The sequence below is a fragment of the Salvia miltiorrhiza genome, chromosome 8 (assembly GCF_028751815.1).
Source record: "Salvia miltiorrhiza cultivar Shanhuang (shh) chromosome 8, IMPLAD_Smil_shh, whole genome shotgun sequence".
Lineage (NCBI taxonomy): Eukaryota > Viridiplantae > Streptophyta > Magnoliopsida > Lamiales > Lamiaceae > Salvia > Salvia miltiorrhiza.
Genome location: NC_080394.1, coordinates 14,124,306 through 14,140,687, shown reverse-complemented (window position 1 = coordinate 14,140,687; position 16,382 = coordinate 14,124,306).

Here is a 16,382-nt window from a genome sequence, read left to right as displayed (position 1 = left end):
GAGGCTGTGAGCAAGATTGATGAAGTTACTGTGGAACGCTTCATCTGGAGGAATATCTGTTGCAGATTCGGAATGCCGCGAATCATAGTGTCTGATAATGGGACTCAATTTACAGGGCAGAGGATCGCGGATTTCTGTGATCGAATGGATATTACACAGCGGTTTGTCTCAGTGGCTCATCCACAGGCAAATGGACAAGTGGAATTAGCTAACAGGACCATATGTGAAGGAATCAAGAAGAGGCTAACTCAGAGCAGAGGGAAGTGGGTAGAAGAGCTGGACACCGTTCTCTGGGCTCACCGAACCAGTCCAAAAATGGCGACAGGGGAGGCACCATTCACGCTGGTGTATGGATCCAACGCGGTGATACCAGCAGAGGCACGACTAGAATCATACCGGATTACCGCGTATGACACTGAACACAATGAGGAGCTCCGCAGAGCAGATCTGGACTTGGTGGAAGCACAGAGGGAGGAAGCCCGTATCAGAGCGGCCAAGTACAAAGGCATCATCAAAGCGGGATATGACAAACGGGTCAGAGTGAGGAAATTGTCAAAGGGCGATTTGGTTCTCAAGCGCGCTGATGCGTTAAAGGCGGTGGGCAAGTTCGAGGCCAATTGGGAAGGGCCATACATCGTCACAGAGGTCTTGGGAGGCGATGCGTACATATTGTCGGATTCAGACGGCAGAGCTCTCCCCAGACCATGGAATATAAACACACTCAAAAAGTTCTATGTATAACTGCTTCTTAGCAGGAGTAATCACTTGTAGACCGGATACTCTTTTTCCCCACAGGGGTTTTAACGAGGTCCGGGGCCATAATATCAATAAAACAGATATGTGGTTCTAGGGAATTCCCTGGTGTTGTGTTTGTTTATTTCAATTCTTGTTTTCTTACATTACATATGCTACTTAACATGTTCGTGCAGAGCACTGCACATGTCACCAGAGGGGGGAGTAGGGTGTATACCCGTAATCCTCAATTTTTAAATTCAAAATGCAAACTGCTTCTTAGCAGGACAAGGGAGAAACAAATACAAAAACTGCTTCTTAGCAGGTCAAAGGGAAAGCAAGTATCAGGGATGGACGTCTCTTCTTCCACGATCCAACACTTCGAGTTCTCTTTCGCGGCCGGGACATGCTCATTTCTCAGATCTACTTCAGCTCCACCACACGCCTGCAGAATACCCAGAAAAATAACAAGTCAAAATGCTACAAAGAAGAAATACAGAAAAGGGGCAAACCAATGACTAGATCTGGGGAATCAATGCCCAGATCCGAGGAATCAACGCTCAGATCCGGAGAACCAACGTCTAGATCTGGGAAACCTGGTAATAACGCCCTCAAGCAAGGGAAGTCCGCTCATTACAACCACAAAGTTAGGGATCTGCACCAGAAGCACAGAGGAAAGGGCAGAGCCCTCAGGGATGTGAGTGTTCAGAGGGGAACTTCCCTTACTTGAGTGCTTTACAACCGATCTAGGGAGGCAAAATGTCGGCAGATCTAGGGTTTGAGAGAGCAGAAAGGGCAACGAGAAAATTTTCTTCAGGAACCTTGGAGATAAAACCCTCAGGCGGGGGGGAGTCCTGTTTTTTCAGTCACCAACGGGCGCCGGCGTACTTTCTCAAAAGGACTCGCTCCCCCGACTGAGGGCATTACAACCAAGATAAGAAAGCATTTTGAGCTAAAAAGATGGGAGATCTAGGGTTTGAGAGGAGAGCAGCTTAGGGCGGCGGAAATAAAATAAGGGACTATAAACTAGGTCATGAAGGATGGAGGGATATATATAGAGACGGTGTTGGGCCTGAGAAAGGGGGCAAGAGGTAATGGGCTTATGCGAAGGCATGGGCCGGAGAAGGGAGTAAGAAGTATTTGGGCCAACATGTTCATAACGGAGTATTGCACATGTCACCAGAGGGGGGAGTAGGGTGTATACCCGTAGGTCCCAATTTTTAAATTCAAAAATTGCTTCTCAGCAAGCCAAGGGAAAAACAGAGGGATCATGTTTCACCAAGAGCAGAGGGGTTACACCCAACCAGAACAGAGAATGTCCCTGACAATCGTAAGCCGCGAAAGTTGGTTGTGCCATCCGGGCCCTCCATGCTCCGCGCAGAGGTTCCTGACAATCGTAAGCCGCGAAAGTTGGTCGTGCCATTCGGGCCTTCCATGCTCCGCGCAGAGATAGCACTTAATCGTAAGCCGCGAAAGTTGGTTGCACCCCCCGGGTTTTCCATGCTCCGCGCAGAGGTTGCTTTAACCGTAAGTCACGAAAGCTGGTTACACCCCCTGGGTTTTCCACGCTCCGTGCAGGGTGTTCCTGACAATCGTAAGCCGCGAAAGTTGGTTGTGCCACCCGGGCCCTCCATGCTCCGCGCAGAGGTCCCTGACAATCGTAAGCCGCGAAAGTTGGTTGTGCCATCCGGGCCCTCCATGCTCCGCGCAGAGGTTCCTGACAATCGTAAGCCGCGAAAGTTGGTCGTGCCATTCGGGCCTTCCATGCTCCGCGCAGAGATAGCACTTAATCGTAAGCCGCGAAAGTTGGTTGCACCCCCCGGGTTTTCCATGCTCCGCGCAGAGGTTGCTTTAACCGTAAGTCACGAAAGCTGGTTACACCCCCTGGGTTTTCCACGCTCCGTGCAGGGTGTTCCTGACAATCGTAAGCCGCGAAAGTTGGTTGTGCCACCCGGGCCCTCCATGCTCCGCGCAGAGGTCCCTGACAATCGTAAGCCGCGAAAGTTGGTTGTGCCACCCGGGCCCTCCATGCTCCGCGCAGAGTGACTCAACCCAAAACACCTAAGGGATTGACTCGCAATCGTACGAGGTCGTCCTAGTGTAATAAGCTAACCCAAGTCGTCTCTCAAGGAAGGCTAAACAGGGCTCTGATCATGCTACGCACAGAAAACAGGAAATAAACCTAAACACTCTAATCAGAAGGTTGGGTCTGACACTCTCTCTCCGATTAACTAATTCATAATTAAAATAAAGCATATAAATCTATCTAGGCGAAAGATAGGAAGCAGGCAAAGAAAGCAATAAGACAACGTAAAGAACTAGGGTTCTAATCTAACAATCTAGAAAGTAATAATTAAATCCAAAATCATAAAGCAATAATCATCTAGGCAAGGGAAATAAACAAGCATGAAAATCTATGGCAAACACTAATCATGATTTATCGTAAGGAACATGTAAACAAAAAGCAACATAATTTCAACGGAGTATTACTCTAACAAATCAACCAACAATCTAACTATACTAACTAGGTAATAAGATTAACAAAGCATAAATTGATGCTAAATATCATTATCAAAATGTATTCAATTATCTAGGAAAAGAACAACCAAGAAATCTTGTAAAATTCGATAAATCAATAGATAGAACTTACAATTGATGAAAGGAAACAACGATCTAGCGTAATCCGAGAGTTTCTAATGTGTTTCTCCCTATCAAAACACTAGGAAAATACAGTAAAATGGAGTTGGAGGCTGCTTGGGTCGAGAATGGGGGAAGAAACCCCTAAAAAATGGGTTTTAAACCCTAAAAAACGTAACTGCCAGACCGCGCAGACGGCCATGGCCGTACGGACGGCGGCCGCCGTGGGTTCGCAGACTGCAATGCGCAGCGTTTTGGGTTTTGGCCGTTCTCCCTCGTTTCAAGTCGGATTGTGGATCCGTTTTCGCCTACGAACTTGTATCGAGACGAACTTTGATTCTTCTTCAGAGAAATCAACTAAATTCTGACTTTATTTTTGTCCACATATCAATCAATTTGAGCACAAAATCCTGAGACAACAAAATTAGCACAAAAGCTCAAATCAATCAACTCTTGAGTGAAAGAGACCAAAATAAAAGTCAATATAAGACGTAAACACCCACAAATTCATCACAAAATAGGGCTAAACAACCCCCCCACACTTGATCCTTTGCTTGTCCTCAAGCAAAGTCACGACACCAAATGATAGTTCACAAGAAAACTTCCTCACCATTCACATCTCCAACCAATCTAAGTCTCTTAGCCATTAAATTCCTCACGAGATCTTCATTGTTAAGATTTTAAGAAGCAACAACCACATGATACAATTCAATCCGATCAAACCCGATTCTCCGCTAGAAGTGAGTTTCCTAATGTGATTGCCTTTATAATCAAATCCCATTTCCCTTGAAGATGATAAACAATCAAACCAAATCTCAATTTTATACATCTTTCTTTTCAAAGCGATGTTATTTTATTCTCAATAGATAGGCCAACTTTCGTGAGATCAACACTTTTGGAGGTAATCCAAAATGTTCTCACGTGGTTTCCCATGCTCATAACACTACCGTCAGAGGAGCAGAGACCCAGAGCTATAGAAAACTTAACAACAAACCAACATTCAAACACAAGGGATAAGATCGTAGGCTATCACAATGAAAACACTCCCTCTAGCATCTACCGGACAAATCACGTCAAGAATAGCTCATAAGGGTGTTGCATCCAAAACATTAAACAACTTACATCAAGTGAGGAACATGCATAGCCTGAGAGACAAAGATAGCAACCAAGCCAACACAATTCATGAAATTTACTTGTCAACAAATCATCAAAGTGTGCATTATTACTTGAAGCCAAGCAACAATCAAGATAAAGGAGACCATTTGCCCCACACAAGAAAGCCCAAAAACACAACAAAACCCATAGGATCAACAAACACCCCCCCACACTTAAAATCTAGCACTGTCCTCAGTGCTCGCAAAAAGAGGGGTGAAAGAGAAAAACTTCCCTGAATATCGATCCAAGTGGCGAGCCCATAGTTTCCCACGATGTCTGCCTATCTATCATCCATAGAACAAACAATCTCCAACGCACCAACCTGCACCAAACAACAGAAAAAACAGAAACACAAACCCGAACAAAACGAAAGAAAAAAAGAAAACAAAGGAAAGCAAGAAAAACATGGGTTGCCTTCCATGCAGCGCTAGTTTTTAAGTCGCCAGCCCGACTAAGAGGATTCCTTAACCAAAATCCGATTGAAGCGTTAGCTGCTTAAGTGCCTGTGTAAACACATCTTCTTGAATTGCAGCTGCGGGTCCTCCTAATGAGCGCTCCATGCTCATATCATGAGATGTCCTTCTATCCATACATCCAGCGAGATCGAGTGACACAACCTCATCAAGCTTCTCTTCCAGTAGCAAGGCACACAGAAAGCCTTGCTCTATATCATCTTCCTCTTGCAGCTTATCCAGAAATTCCTGCTCAATGTCAGCCTCATCCTGCAAGTTAGCAAGGAATTCTTCCACAATCTCGTCCTCCTCCTGTAACTTATAAAGAAAGTCCTGCACAATACAGTCCTCATCCAAAACATCAAAAGTCTCAACATAAGAGCAGTTTTGCAATAAGAGGGTACGAGTAGGAGATTTCTTATCAAAAACAGAGAAAGTTACAGACCTCCCTGCCCCCGCCATACTCAAATTTCCAGTACTCACGTCAATACGAGTATGGGTGGTGGCCATAGAAGGTCGGCCAAGCAAAACAAGATGCCCATTCTCTCCTCTAATCCCTTTTCCCACATCAAGGACAACAAAATCAGCCAAAACTCTAATCCCCCTCACAACAACCTCAATATCCTCAACAAGGCCTCGTGGACTGCTAATAGAGCCGTCAGCTAGCTCTATCTTCATATTCGTGCATTTCAGCTCTTTATTACCCAATTTCTCAAAAATATCAAGCGGCATCAAATTGACTGCCGCGCCCAAATCAAGCATTCCAAAAACCTTTTCGACCCCACCTAAGCTAATATCAAAAATAAAGCTACCTGGATCTCCTTGCTTGGGTGGTGGTTGGTCTGGTGCAACAGTGACAGGTGGCAGTGGCTCACTGGGGCATTGGGTAGCCTTGATTGCTTCCACTGTTTTGCTTCTCCATTTCCCCATGGTTATTGGGGCATTTTCCTTGACTACCGCCACGGCATGAGCTTGATGCGGTTGTTTGTCCTGGTTTGGGAACTTCCCAGTTGGCTGTTCTTGCTGCAGCTGATTCAAGGCTCCTGTTAGTTTCCCAACTGTAGTCTCGAGGCGCTTGATGGTAGCACTCTGAGCCTCCATCGCCTGTTTGCTAGTTTGCATGAAAGCTTGCATCTGATCTTCAAATAAGGGGCCTAGAGGTTGGTGCTGCTCAGGTGGGTAGAGCTGCTGCGGCTGCTGGAAATTCACTTGTTGCATGGGGAACTGCTGCGGGGATAGGTAGAATTGCTGCTGGTTTTGATAACCCATAGGTTGCTGGACTTGACAAAATTGAGAACTCTGCCCATGTCCTTGCATGTGACCTTGGTGTTGCCTACTGGAATACCCTTGTGCAGCAAAGACTTCAACTCCTCCTTCATAGGTACACTCGCCCATTTTATGACACTCGTTGGTTCCATGGCCATACTCGCCGCATATGCCACAACTCTCGACATTAGGCTCACGGGTGCGAGGTGGTTTCACCCTACTCATCTTCAACTGCTGCATCTCTCTCATAATTTCTGCCACCTGCTTCCGCAGCTCATACTGGGGTGCCACTGCACTGGCCTCAGCATTCCTTCCACGGACTGATTTCTGTTGTGAGCTCTCAGCTAGGGTCTTGAAAATCTCCTTAAGCTCGTCGGCGGTCTTCCTAGCGATGTTACCTCCTGCCGTGCTGTCCACCATGAATTGAGCAGTCTGTAACAACCCGTCATAAAAAAATTGCATCAACATCACAGTGGTCAGTTGGTGCTGCGGGCACTGGCGGAGGAGTTCTTGAAATCTCTCCCAAGCCTCATGAAAAGGCTCGTCCGCTCCTTGGATGAAGTTCATGATTTGAACTCTGATCTCCTGTGTCTTGTGACTCGGGTAGTACTTCAGCATGAACTTCTCACACGCCTCCCCCCAAGTGGTTATGGAGTTGGGCGGCAGAGATAGCAGCCACATCTTCGCCCGATCCTTAAGTGCATATGGGATGCACTTAAGCTTTAGCTGCTCATCTGTGAGGTCCAACAGCGGAAAAGTTTGCACTTGGGTGCAGAAGTCTCTGATAAACTGCAGGGCATCTTCATTCGGCAGCCCATAGAAGAGGGGGAGCAAACTTGAATCATTGGGCTTCAGGTTGTAATTCCTGACTGCAGTGGGGAGCACAATAGCTGAGTTCGTGGCCTCTATGACAGGCCGGGTAAAATCCCCCATGTACTGCAAATTTCTTCCTGCCATCTTCTCAACTCCAACGCTAGACAAAAGAGACTCGGTACCCTCTCCTAGGCTTCAAGCACCTCGCGTGCACGGTGAGTGTTGTCAAGTAGAATGCCAAATTCCTGTTAAGACTTTAACTCCCTAGCAACACAACACTCAACAAAACAGATCAAACGCACCAGTGGGAGAAAGAAAATAACCGAGCAAAAATAAAAATAAAATAAACACGGAAAACAAAGTAGCACAACCAAACGCCTAAAGCCTTCCCCGGCAACGGCGCCAAAATTTGACTCAACCCAAAACACCTAAGGGATTGACTCGCAATCGTACGAGGTCGTCCTAGTGTAATAAGCTAACCCAAGTCGTCTCTCAAGGAAGGCTAAACAGGGCTCTGATCATGCTACGCACAGAAAACAGGAAATAAACCTAAACACTCTAATCAGAAGGTTGGGTCTGACACTCTCTCTCCGATTAACTAATGCATAATTAAAATAAAGCATATAAATCTATCTAGGCGAAAGATAGGAAGCAGGCAAAGAAAGCAATAAGACAACGTAAAGAACTAGGGTTCTAATCTAACAATCTAGAAAGCAATAATTAAATCCAAAATCATAAAGCAATAATCATCTAGGCAAGGGAAATAAACAAGCATGAAAATCTATGGCAAACACTAATCATGATTTATCGTAAGGAACATGTAAACAAAAAGCAACATAATTTCAACGGAGTATTACTCTAACAAATCAACCAACAATCTAACTATACTAACTAGGTAATAAGATTAACAAAGCATAAATCGATGCTAAATATCATTATCAAAATGTATTCAATTATCTAGGAAAAGAACAACCAAGAAATCTTGTAAAATTCGATAAATCAATAGATAGAACTTACAATTGATGAAAGGAAACAACGATCTAGCGTAATCCGAGAGTTTCTAATGTGTTTCTCCCTATCAAAACACTAGGAAAATACAGTAAAATGGAGTTGGAGGCTGCTTGGGTCGAGAATGGGGGAAGAAACCCCTAAAAAATGGGTTTTAAACCCTAAAAAACGTAACTGCCAGACCGCGCAGACGGCCATGGCCGTACGGACGGCGGCCGCCGTGGGTTCGCAGACTGCAATGCGCAACGTTTTGGGTTTTGGCCGTTCTCCCTCGTTTCAAGTCGGATTGTGGATCCGTTTTCGCCTACGAACTCGTATCGAGACGAACTTTGATTCTTCTTCAGAGAAATCAACTAAATTCTGACTTTATTTTTGTCCACATATCAATCAATTTGAGCACAAAATCCTGAGACAACAAAATTAGCACAAAAGCTCAAATCAATCAACTCTTGAGTGAAAGAGACCAAAATAAAAGTCAATATAAGACGTAAACACCCACAAATTCATCACAAAATAGGGCTAAACACAGAGGTCCCTGACAATCGTAAGCCGTGAAAGTTGGTTGTGCCGCCCGGGCCTTCCATGCTCCGCGCAGAGATAGCACTTAATCGTAAGCCGCGAAAGTTGGTTGCACCCCCCGGGTTTTCCATGCTCCGCGCAGAGGTTGCTTTAACCGTAAGCCACGAAAGCTGGTCGCACCCCCCGGGTTTTTCACGCTCCGTGCAGGGTGTTCTTTCAATCGTAAGCCGCGAAAGTTGGTCGTGCCATCCGGGCCTTCCATGCTCCGCGCAGAGGTGGCACATAATCGTAAGCCGCGAAAGTTGGTTACGCCCCCCGGGTCCTCCATGCTCCGCGCAGAGGTTGTCCTTAACCGTAAGTCACGAAAGCTGGTCGCACCCCCCGGGTTTTCCATGCTCCGTGCAGGGGGTTACTATTTAATCGTAAGCCGTGAAAGTTGGTCGTGCCATCAGGGCCTTCCATGCTCCACGCAGAGGGTTACTATTTAATCGTAAGCCGTGAAAGTTGGTCGTGCCACCCGGGCCTTCCATGCTCCACGCAGAGGGTTACCATTTAATCGTAAGCCGCGAAAGTTGGTTGCACCCCCCGGGTCTTCCATGCTCCGCGCAGAGTGCTCAAGCTTGAATGAGAAGCAGCTTGGATGGGAAGCAGCGCGGATGGGAAGCAGCTTGGATGGGAAGCACGAAATCGCCAACAAAGAAATCAACCAAATCCTCGTCAGAGGAGGCGGTGAAATCTTTTCCAGAAGAATCAACCAAATCCTCGTCAGAGGAGGCGGTGAAATCCTTTCCAGAGGAATCAACCAAATCCTCGTCAGAGGAGGTGGTGAAATCCTTTCCAGAAGAGTCAACCAAATCCTCGCCAGAGGAGTCATCACTATCCTCGCCAGAGGAGTCGTCACAATCCTCGCCAGAGGAGTCATCAAAATCCTCGCCAGAGGAGTCACAAAAATCCTCGCCAGAGGAGTCATCACAATCCTCGTCAGAGGAGTCATCACAATCCTCGCCAGAGGAGTCATCACAATCCTCGCCAGAGGAGTCATCACTATCCTCGCCAGAGGAGTTATCAAAATCTTCACCAAAGGAATCATCGAAATCCTCGCCAGAGGTGTCGTCCAAATCCTCGCCAAGAGGAGTCAACGGGATCCTTATAGCAGAAATTAAAAGAAATCTCAAGGGAGGGAATTAGAGAAGCATCAACAACAAGTATAACAAGTCAACTCAAATCAGCAGGGGAAAGACGGGAATATAAACTCAAACATCAATGAGCAGTGAGAACAACGTAAAGAACGAAAGGAGAAAAGCGGCACAAGCAAGGAAAAAACTTCACATAAATATGCCAATGAGGCAGAGCTGTACACCCCAAAATAAGAGGTAAGTATCCAATTTATACAAACTAGAGAGATTACAAAATTTGTCATCAAGTTAGGCAGGAGGGACGGAGGCATCCGCAGGGGAGGTAAAGGAAGCAGGGACAGAGGCAGAGGAGACCAGAAGAGAGACACCACTTGCGGAGGGCTGGCTAGCAGAGGCTCCCCCTGCAAATACTGGCAGCATGCCAGCTTTCTTCACTTTCGGAAGACGAGCTCCCAGATCCAACAGCTTCGCAGCCTCCTGCACATACAGATTCTCATCTCTGTACAGGTCAAACAGCTGATCCACTGCAGCAGAGGAAGAGGCGGAGTCGGTGAAGGCAGAAGATGTCAAGTCAGAGGGTAGGGGAGGCTCCATGCCGAACTGAGAAAACGTCCAGGTGACCTGGCCAGAGGGATCCCGCAGCCGATTTACAAAACGCACCAGGGAAGCGGAGAAAGCAGGCATATACATGGGAGCATAAGGCAACGAGTCAGATCCAATCCCAAGAGTAAAATAGGGAATGGCCTTCTCCAGCACTGGATACCACCACTCTGGCTTCCCTGGAGAATTTGCAGGGATTCCCATCAGCTTATTTATCTCCTCATCCTTGAGGTTGTCCATCAAGGCGTGCAGGTTCAGGGTAGCAAGTTGCTCTGGGGTGGCTCCCGCCATCTCCAATGCCTTTGTAGTAGTACGCTCTATCACGTAAGCAAAAAGGGGTCCGAAATCCTCCAGGTATTCGGGAGTCTTTTTGAAAGCCTCCAGAGTGCCTTCCAGCATCACCCCCAGGAAGTGTTGGCCCTGTGGAGATAAGAAATACTTCAGGCGCTGATCTCGTACCCCCAAGATATAAGCGCGATTCTGAGCTTCTGCAGATGTCTTTTTCCAATCACGCCGAGTCGCATTATAGGCTTGCTCATACTCTGCCTTGAACCTGGCAAGGCTCGTATGGCTTTCTTTAGTTGCTCTGGTCAATTCAGAAACCAGAGAGGACTTCTCTACTTCTATTTGAGCTAGCCGGGCCTTCAAATCAGTAATCTCCGCTTCAGCTTTACTCAGGCGTTCCACCACCCCAGCGACAGCATCGTCACGCTTGGCAACGTCCGCTTGTTCCTTCTCTCTCTCTTTCTCTGCCACCTCGTAGTCATGGATGCATTTAACAGCCCCCCACATCCCCGACTCCACCTGCAAGAAAATAAAATGGGTTCCAACAAAACAATAAAAGGTTAGTAATTTAAAATTTTTAACAAAGAGTATAAGATGCAGGATACCTGAAGAGCCAACCGGCAGAGCTGAGTAGCTAAAGCCGGTCGGGACAGCTTCTCCATTTTCTCTTGGTCCTTTGAGTGGACACGAGCTATCAAGGCATCAATCAATTCCTGCCCCGATAAACTCGAAATCGGCCCAGGAACAAGATCCTCTGGTTCATCAGCCGAGGGCACCACAGCTTTGCCCTTACCTTTTCCACCGGTCGAGGGGAGAATCTTAGAACCACCAGCTGACTTCTTAGCTGGCCCCTTGCCCTTGTCCCCAGCAGAGGGGAGAATCTTTACACCACCAGCAGACTTCCTTGCTGGCTCTGAAGATTTGCCGGCCTTTTTCAGGCCCTCCTGTTTTTCCTTCTCACCTACAGAGATTAGGGAGCCCCTCTTCCTTTTCTTCGAAAGCTCAGCAAGGGGGGCACCGGGAGCTGAATCGGGCGAAGGAACCTCATCAGTAATATCCACGATTTGGATATCTTCTTCACAGGTGCCAGCAGCATCACCAGCGCTGGAGCGTCTACCCCGATGAACAAGGGCTCCCGCATCAACTTCCTCCGCGTCAAAAGGACGTGAGGCTTCCACATTCCCCTCTGGGATTTCAACTACAGGAAGAATAGGGGTCAGCTTGGCCCCAGTAGGCTGCTCCGAGGGATTTGTCCCGGAGGCAGAACCACCTGTGCCATGTTCCCCGCTGCCAGCAAGAGAGGGAATGTCGGGCAAATTGTCCCCACACTTGCGCCTCCAAGCCATATCTGCAAACCAAAATTTCACAACATTAAAATCAGGGTGACAAAAGCTAATATGTTTTTTAATGTATATTTTTTACCTATTGATTTCTCTGGGTACAGGGGAAATAGACCATTGTATGCCAGAGATGAATTATTCTCAGCAAGGTACCTACAGTCTAGGGGCTGGGCCTTGTTCAAGGCGTTAAGGTGGTTTATAATACTCTGGTCACGGGTAGAAGGGACCTCGGGAGAAGCTGGTTTATAAGTAGTGCGAAGCTTATGCCATTCCAGCTCCAAAGCATGATAATCGCGCCAGGTGCCGAAAAGGGTGCGCACATAACAATAATGCTTCAGGAAGCCCTTATCGAAAGAATTCAAAGAGGAGAGAAAGGTAGTAGGATGTTTTGGATGAGCGGCAAAGCTATACAGGGGACTGCCCTGCATGCGAAGGGTCTGGGTCTGACAGAATAGTTTTGCGGTGTCCCCAACACCGTGAGCCCGGCACAAAACATGGAAGGCATATAGCCTTCGGATAGCAGAAGGGGCGACTTGGAAGAAAGGGATGTGAAAATAATTATAAACATCGACCAGCAAGGTAGGAGGAGGGAGCCTTAAACCAGCATCTATCTGGGCTTTCCAAACAACTATCATCTTGGGATGGTGAAGGTTCTCGGGAGGCGTTGAACCCTTAGAGAAGGCCTCGAACTTTAAACCATCAGGACGCCTACATTTGCTTCTCAATTTTTCCACCTCTGCGACACTAAGACGGGATGGAGGAACACTTTTGGGGGGTTGGGGGGTCTTCTTCCCCTTTTTCTTAGGTGGAGGGGGGGAGGGCGCAGTTTGAGATTCGTCAGAAACAGAGGGGGAAGGAAGATTTTCGAGATCTTGCTGCGAGGGGGAGGAAGATAAAGGGTCTCGGGCAGAAGGAGAAGGCGAGCGAGAGGGTTGAGGGGTGGAGGTGCAGGCCATGATGGGAAATGCCAATCCTAGGGTTTCTAACACGCTCAATCAGAGCACCAACAGTTATACCACTACGCTACGATTAAACACAAAATTGCAGTGAAGAGGATGCGCGAGTTACCTAGGCCAGAGAAAGATGGACGGTAAAACCTGGAGCGGAAGGGTCGCGGGAGGATGCCGGAACAGTGAGGGAATCGCCGGAAAATGCAGAAAAATCGTTCGGAAAGCTTGGAGAAGAAGAATAGTGAAAAGTGGGAGTTCGAATCGACTAAGTAATATTGTACGCGGGTAACCACCAGCATACGGGATGAACGACGCGTGGCACACGGGAAATAATTGACGGATGAGGATTCCTACGGAAAGACGAAAGGACGCAAAGGTTAAAAAGTAACCTTGGGGTACGGGAAAAGTACTGTAGATCGGGCAGGCATTTAATGCAGGTGACGTCATCCACGCGGGCGAGTCCTCTGGCTAGTGGCAATACTCCAGAGTGAACTAGCCAGACCAGGGAGGGTGGGAATAATAAAAATACCAGAGGGCAATTTACAGGGTTTATCTTTGCTTTCTTATGAAATTAGAGTACTTATGTCTTCATGATTTGCAGGGATCAAAGAAAACAGCATAGTTTGGGCTTTCACAGTACCCCACTGGTTGAACACGAAGAATACCCGGTTCAACCAGACCAGAGGGGGGAGTGGTTGATGAGGAGTAATACGTGCAGAGTAGGGAAGGAATACGAATCAGAGAAATCAACTCCATCAGAGAAGTCATCCACATCAGAGGAGTCCTTCATGCCAGAGAAGTCATTACCGCCAGAGGAGACGCCCTTGCCAGAGAAGACGTGTTTACCAGAGGAGTCCTTCATGCCAGAGATGTCAACATCACCAGAGAAGACGCCTTCGCCAGAAAAGACATTTCCATCAGAGGAGCCAATAAACGCGCGGGAAGGTCTCCCGCATATTATCGAAATTACCAGCGTACCCTTCCACCACGCAAGACGCATGCACCGAAGATGTTTTTACTATTTTACCCCTCCGCTTGTAAATCTATAAATAGGGCCCGAGCTCGTGTACTGTGATTTTACGCTCTCTCATATTTTCGAATACAATAGTTGTTTTCTTTCTCGTGCAAGGTTTCCGATCAGCTATTTTTACTCTTTCCAGCCTTCTCGACTAGGTAGAATTTTATGTTTTCCCTTTATAGATTTAGGTGTTGGTTTCGTAAGTCTCAGAAGTGCTATCGCCTGATGTCGCCCGAACCTTCAGTGGTGCACGTGATTTAGGTTACCATGTGACAAAATAAACTTTAGTTAGAAATACTCCAACTAATATCTCAGCTAGGGCTGTCTAATTGGTTATCGGGTTTTGGTTAATCCATTAACCGAACCGAAATTTCCGGGTTTGGGTATCCAATAACCGAAATTTTCGGTTATTGGGTCGGTTTCGGTTATCACTTTTGAAAAAAATTCGGGTATCGGTTAACCCGATAACCGATTCGGGTTAACCGAATAACCGAAAATTATTTAATTAATTATTTAATATATATATTTTAATTATAAAATTGTAAATTAATAACTATTTGAAATTGAAGCCCTAAATTCTAATCTGCAATTCGACAGCCCAATTCCCAAACCCCGCCGCTGAACTTTCGCCCTACCCTCTCATCTCTCATCGCCCGTCGGCGACGCCGTCCCCCGCCACCCTCCATCCGCCGTTGCAAGTCCCCGGTGCCGCTTTCCTCCTGTGCAACGTCCGCTGCCCTCCGCAAATCGCCAGACTTCGCCGCCGCTCTGCCATGAGTCGCTGTGCCGCTTCTCTTTCAGACCACCGTCGTCCGTCCGCCGCCTGCAACTCACGCAAACAATAAGCCCTCTCTTTCAGTTCTTAAGTTTATAGAATATTGAACTGAAGAATCATTGCTACTGTTCATGGCTGCACAATGAGAAACAATGGTTATTGTTTGTTGGATGCTTCAATCTTTTCAATTGAATGATGCAGCTTGCGTGTTACCCTTCAATTTCTATCTTTTTTTTTTGTTTTCTTGTGACTTTGTTATTGAATCTTGATTCGATGAAAAATGGCTACACAAACTCGAATTAAACTGAGTTATCTGAGCTCTATGCTCAATTCAAGGATAAGGGTATAATCTAATTCTTTGGCGTTTACTTTGATTCAGATAATTACTAGGTTTCGAATAATTGTGCAATTTTTTGTTTTTTTTTTTTGAGAATTTGTGATTTTTTTAAATGGGTATTTCGGATACCCAAATAACCCAATCGGTTAACCGAAGCGGTTATTGGGTAACCGAACACCTAAAACGGTTCGGGAACGGTTATTGAAATTTGGCAATTTCGGGTTCGGGTAACCGAAAATTCGGGTACGGGTAACCGAACCCGAACCGATCGACACCCCTAATCTCAGCACTTATAACCTCACATGTCCTATTTTCATCTTATAACTTCTTAACTGCTTACCCAATTGGACTTCTTAAGTAATTAGATATCTTATTTAATAATAAGATTCTGAGATTCATTACTAGTTCATATGTCTATGTGTGGCTAGTATGTTGTTTTTTTTTCGATAAAGTGTGGCTCGTATGCTTTTATCCTAGGCTTTGGTAATAAACTGACTTTATTTGATTCAATTAATCAAGACTTATTTTATCATTTCATGTTCTTGTGTTTATTATTTGCTTAATTGATTAACCACCACTTTTGTATGATTATTGGCTTTAATTTGAACCCTGGACTAAGAACACATAACATTTTTGTCAATATAAGTTAAAAGAACTTGAGACTTGTGTGAAAACTTTAATCCTAGGAACTTTTAGAAGTTATATGTTTAAAAGTGATTCGGGGACGATAGTCTTGCATGTAATTCATGGTTTGAGTGTGTATAGCTTAATTGATTAACCACCACAAATGAGTGTGTATAGATTAATTTTGAGATTGTCTTAACAGGAACTTGTCATTGATAGATTGAATTGAATTTATCTGATTTTCCGAATCTGTTGAAACCATAGCCTTGAAACCATATGCAATAGAAACATTAGAAAAGCAATATAAAAGTTTAACAAAATCGAGAACTTCATCAATCGACTGCATTTGTGGTAAACACGCATTTATAACTAGGGGTGATCATTTGAATTTCGGATCGAATTTTTACCCAATTCGATCTTATCCAAAAATTCAAAATTTTCCTAAAATTCAATTCGATCATAACCATATTATCCAAAAATCTGAAAAATTTCGGATAAAATCCAATCCGAACCGAAAATCCAAAACGTTAAAAGAAATTCGAAATGTGAAAAAAAAATTCGAAAACCGAATAAATCCGAAAAATCCGAAACGCATATCAATTATCAACCTAACCAATTAAATAATTACAATCGAATTAAGATCTCAATTAACAAATCATTAATTATAATTAACCAATATGAGAGTATAGGATTAGAATATAGAAATATTGAATTATTTAAGAACTAATAATTATA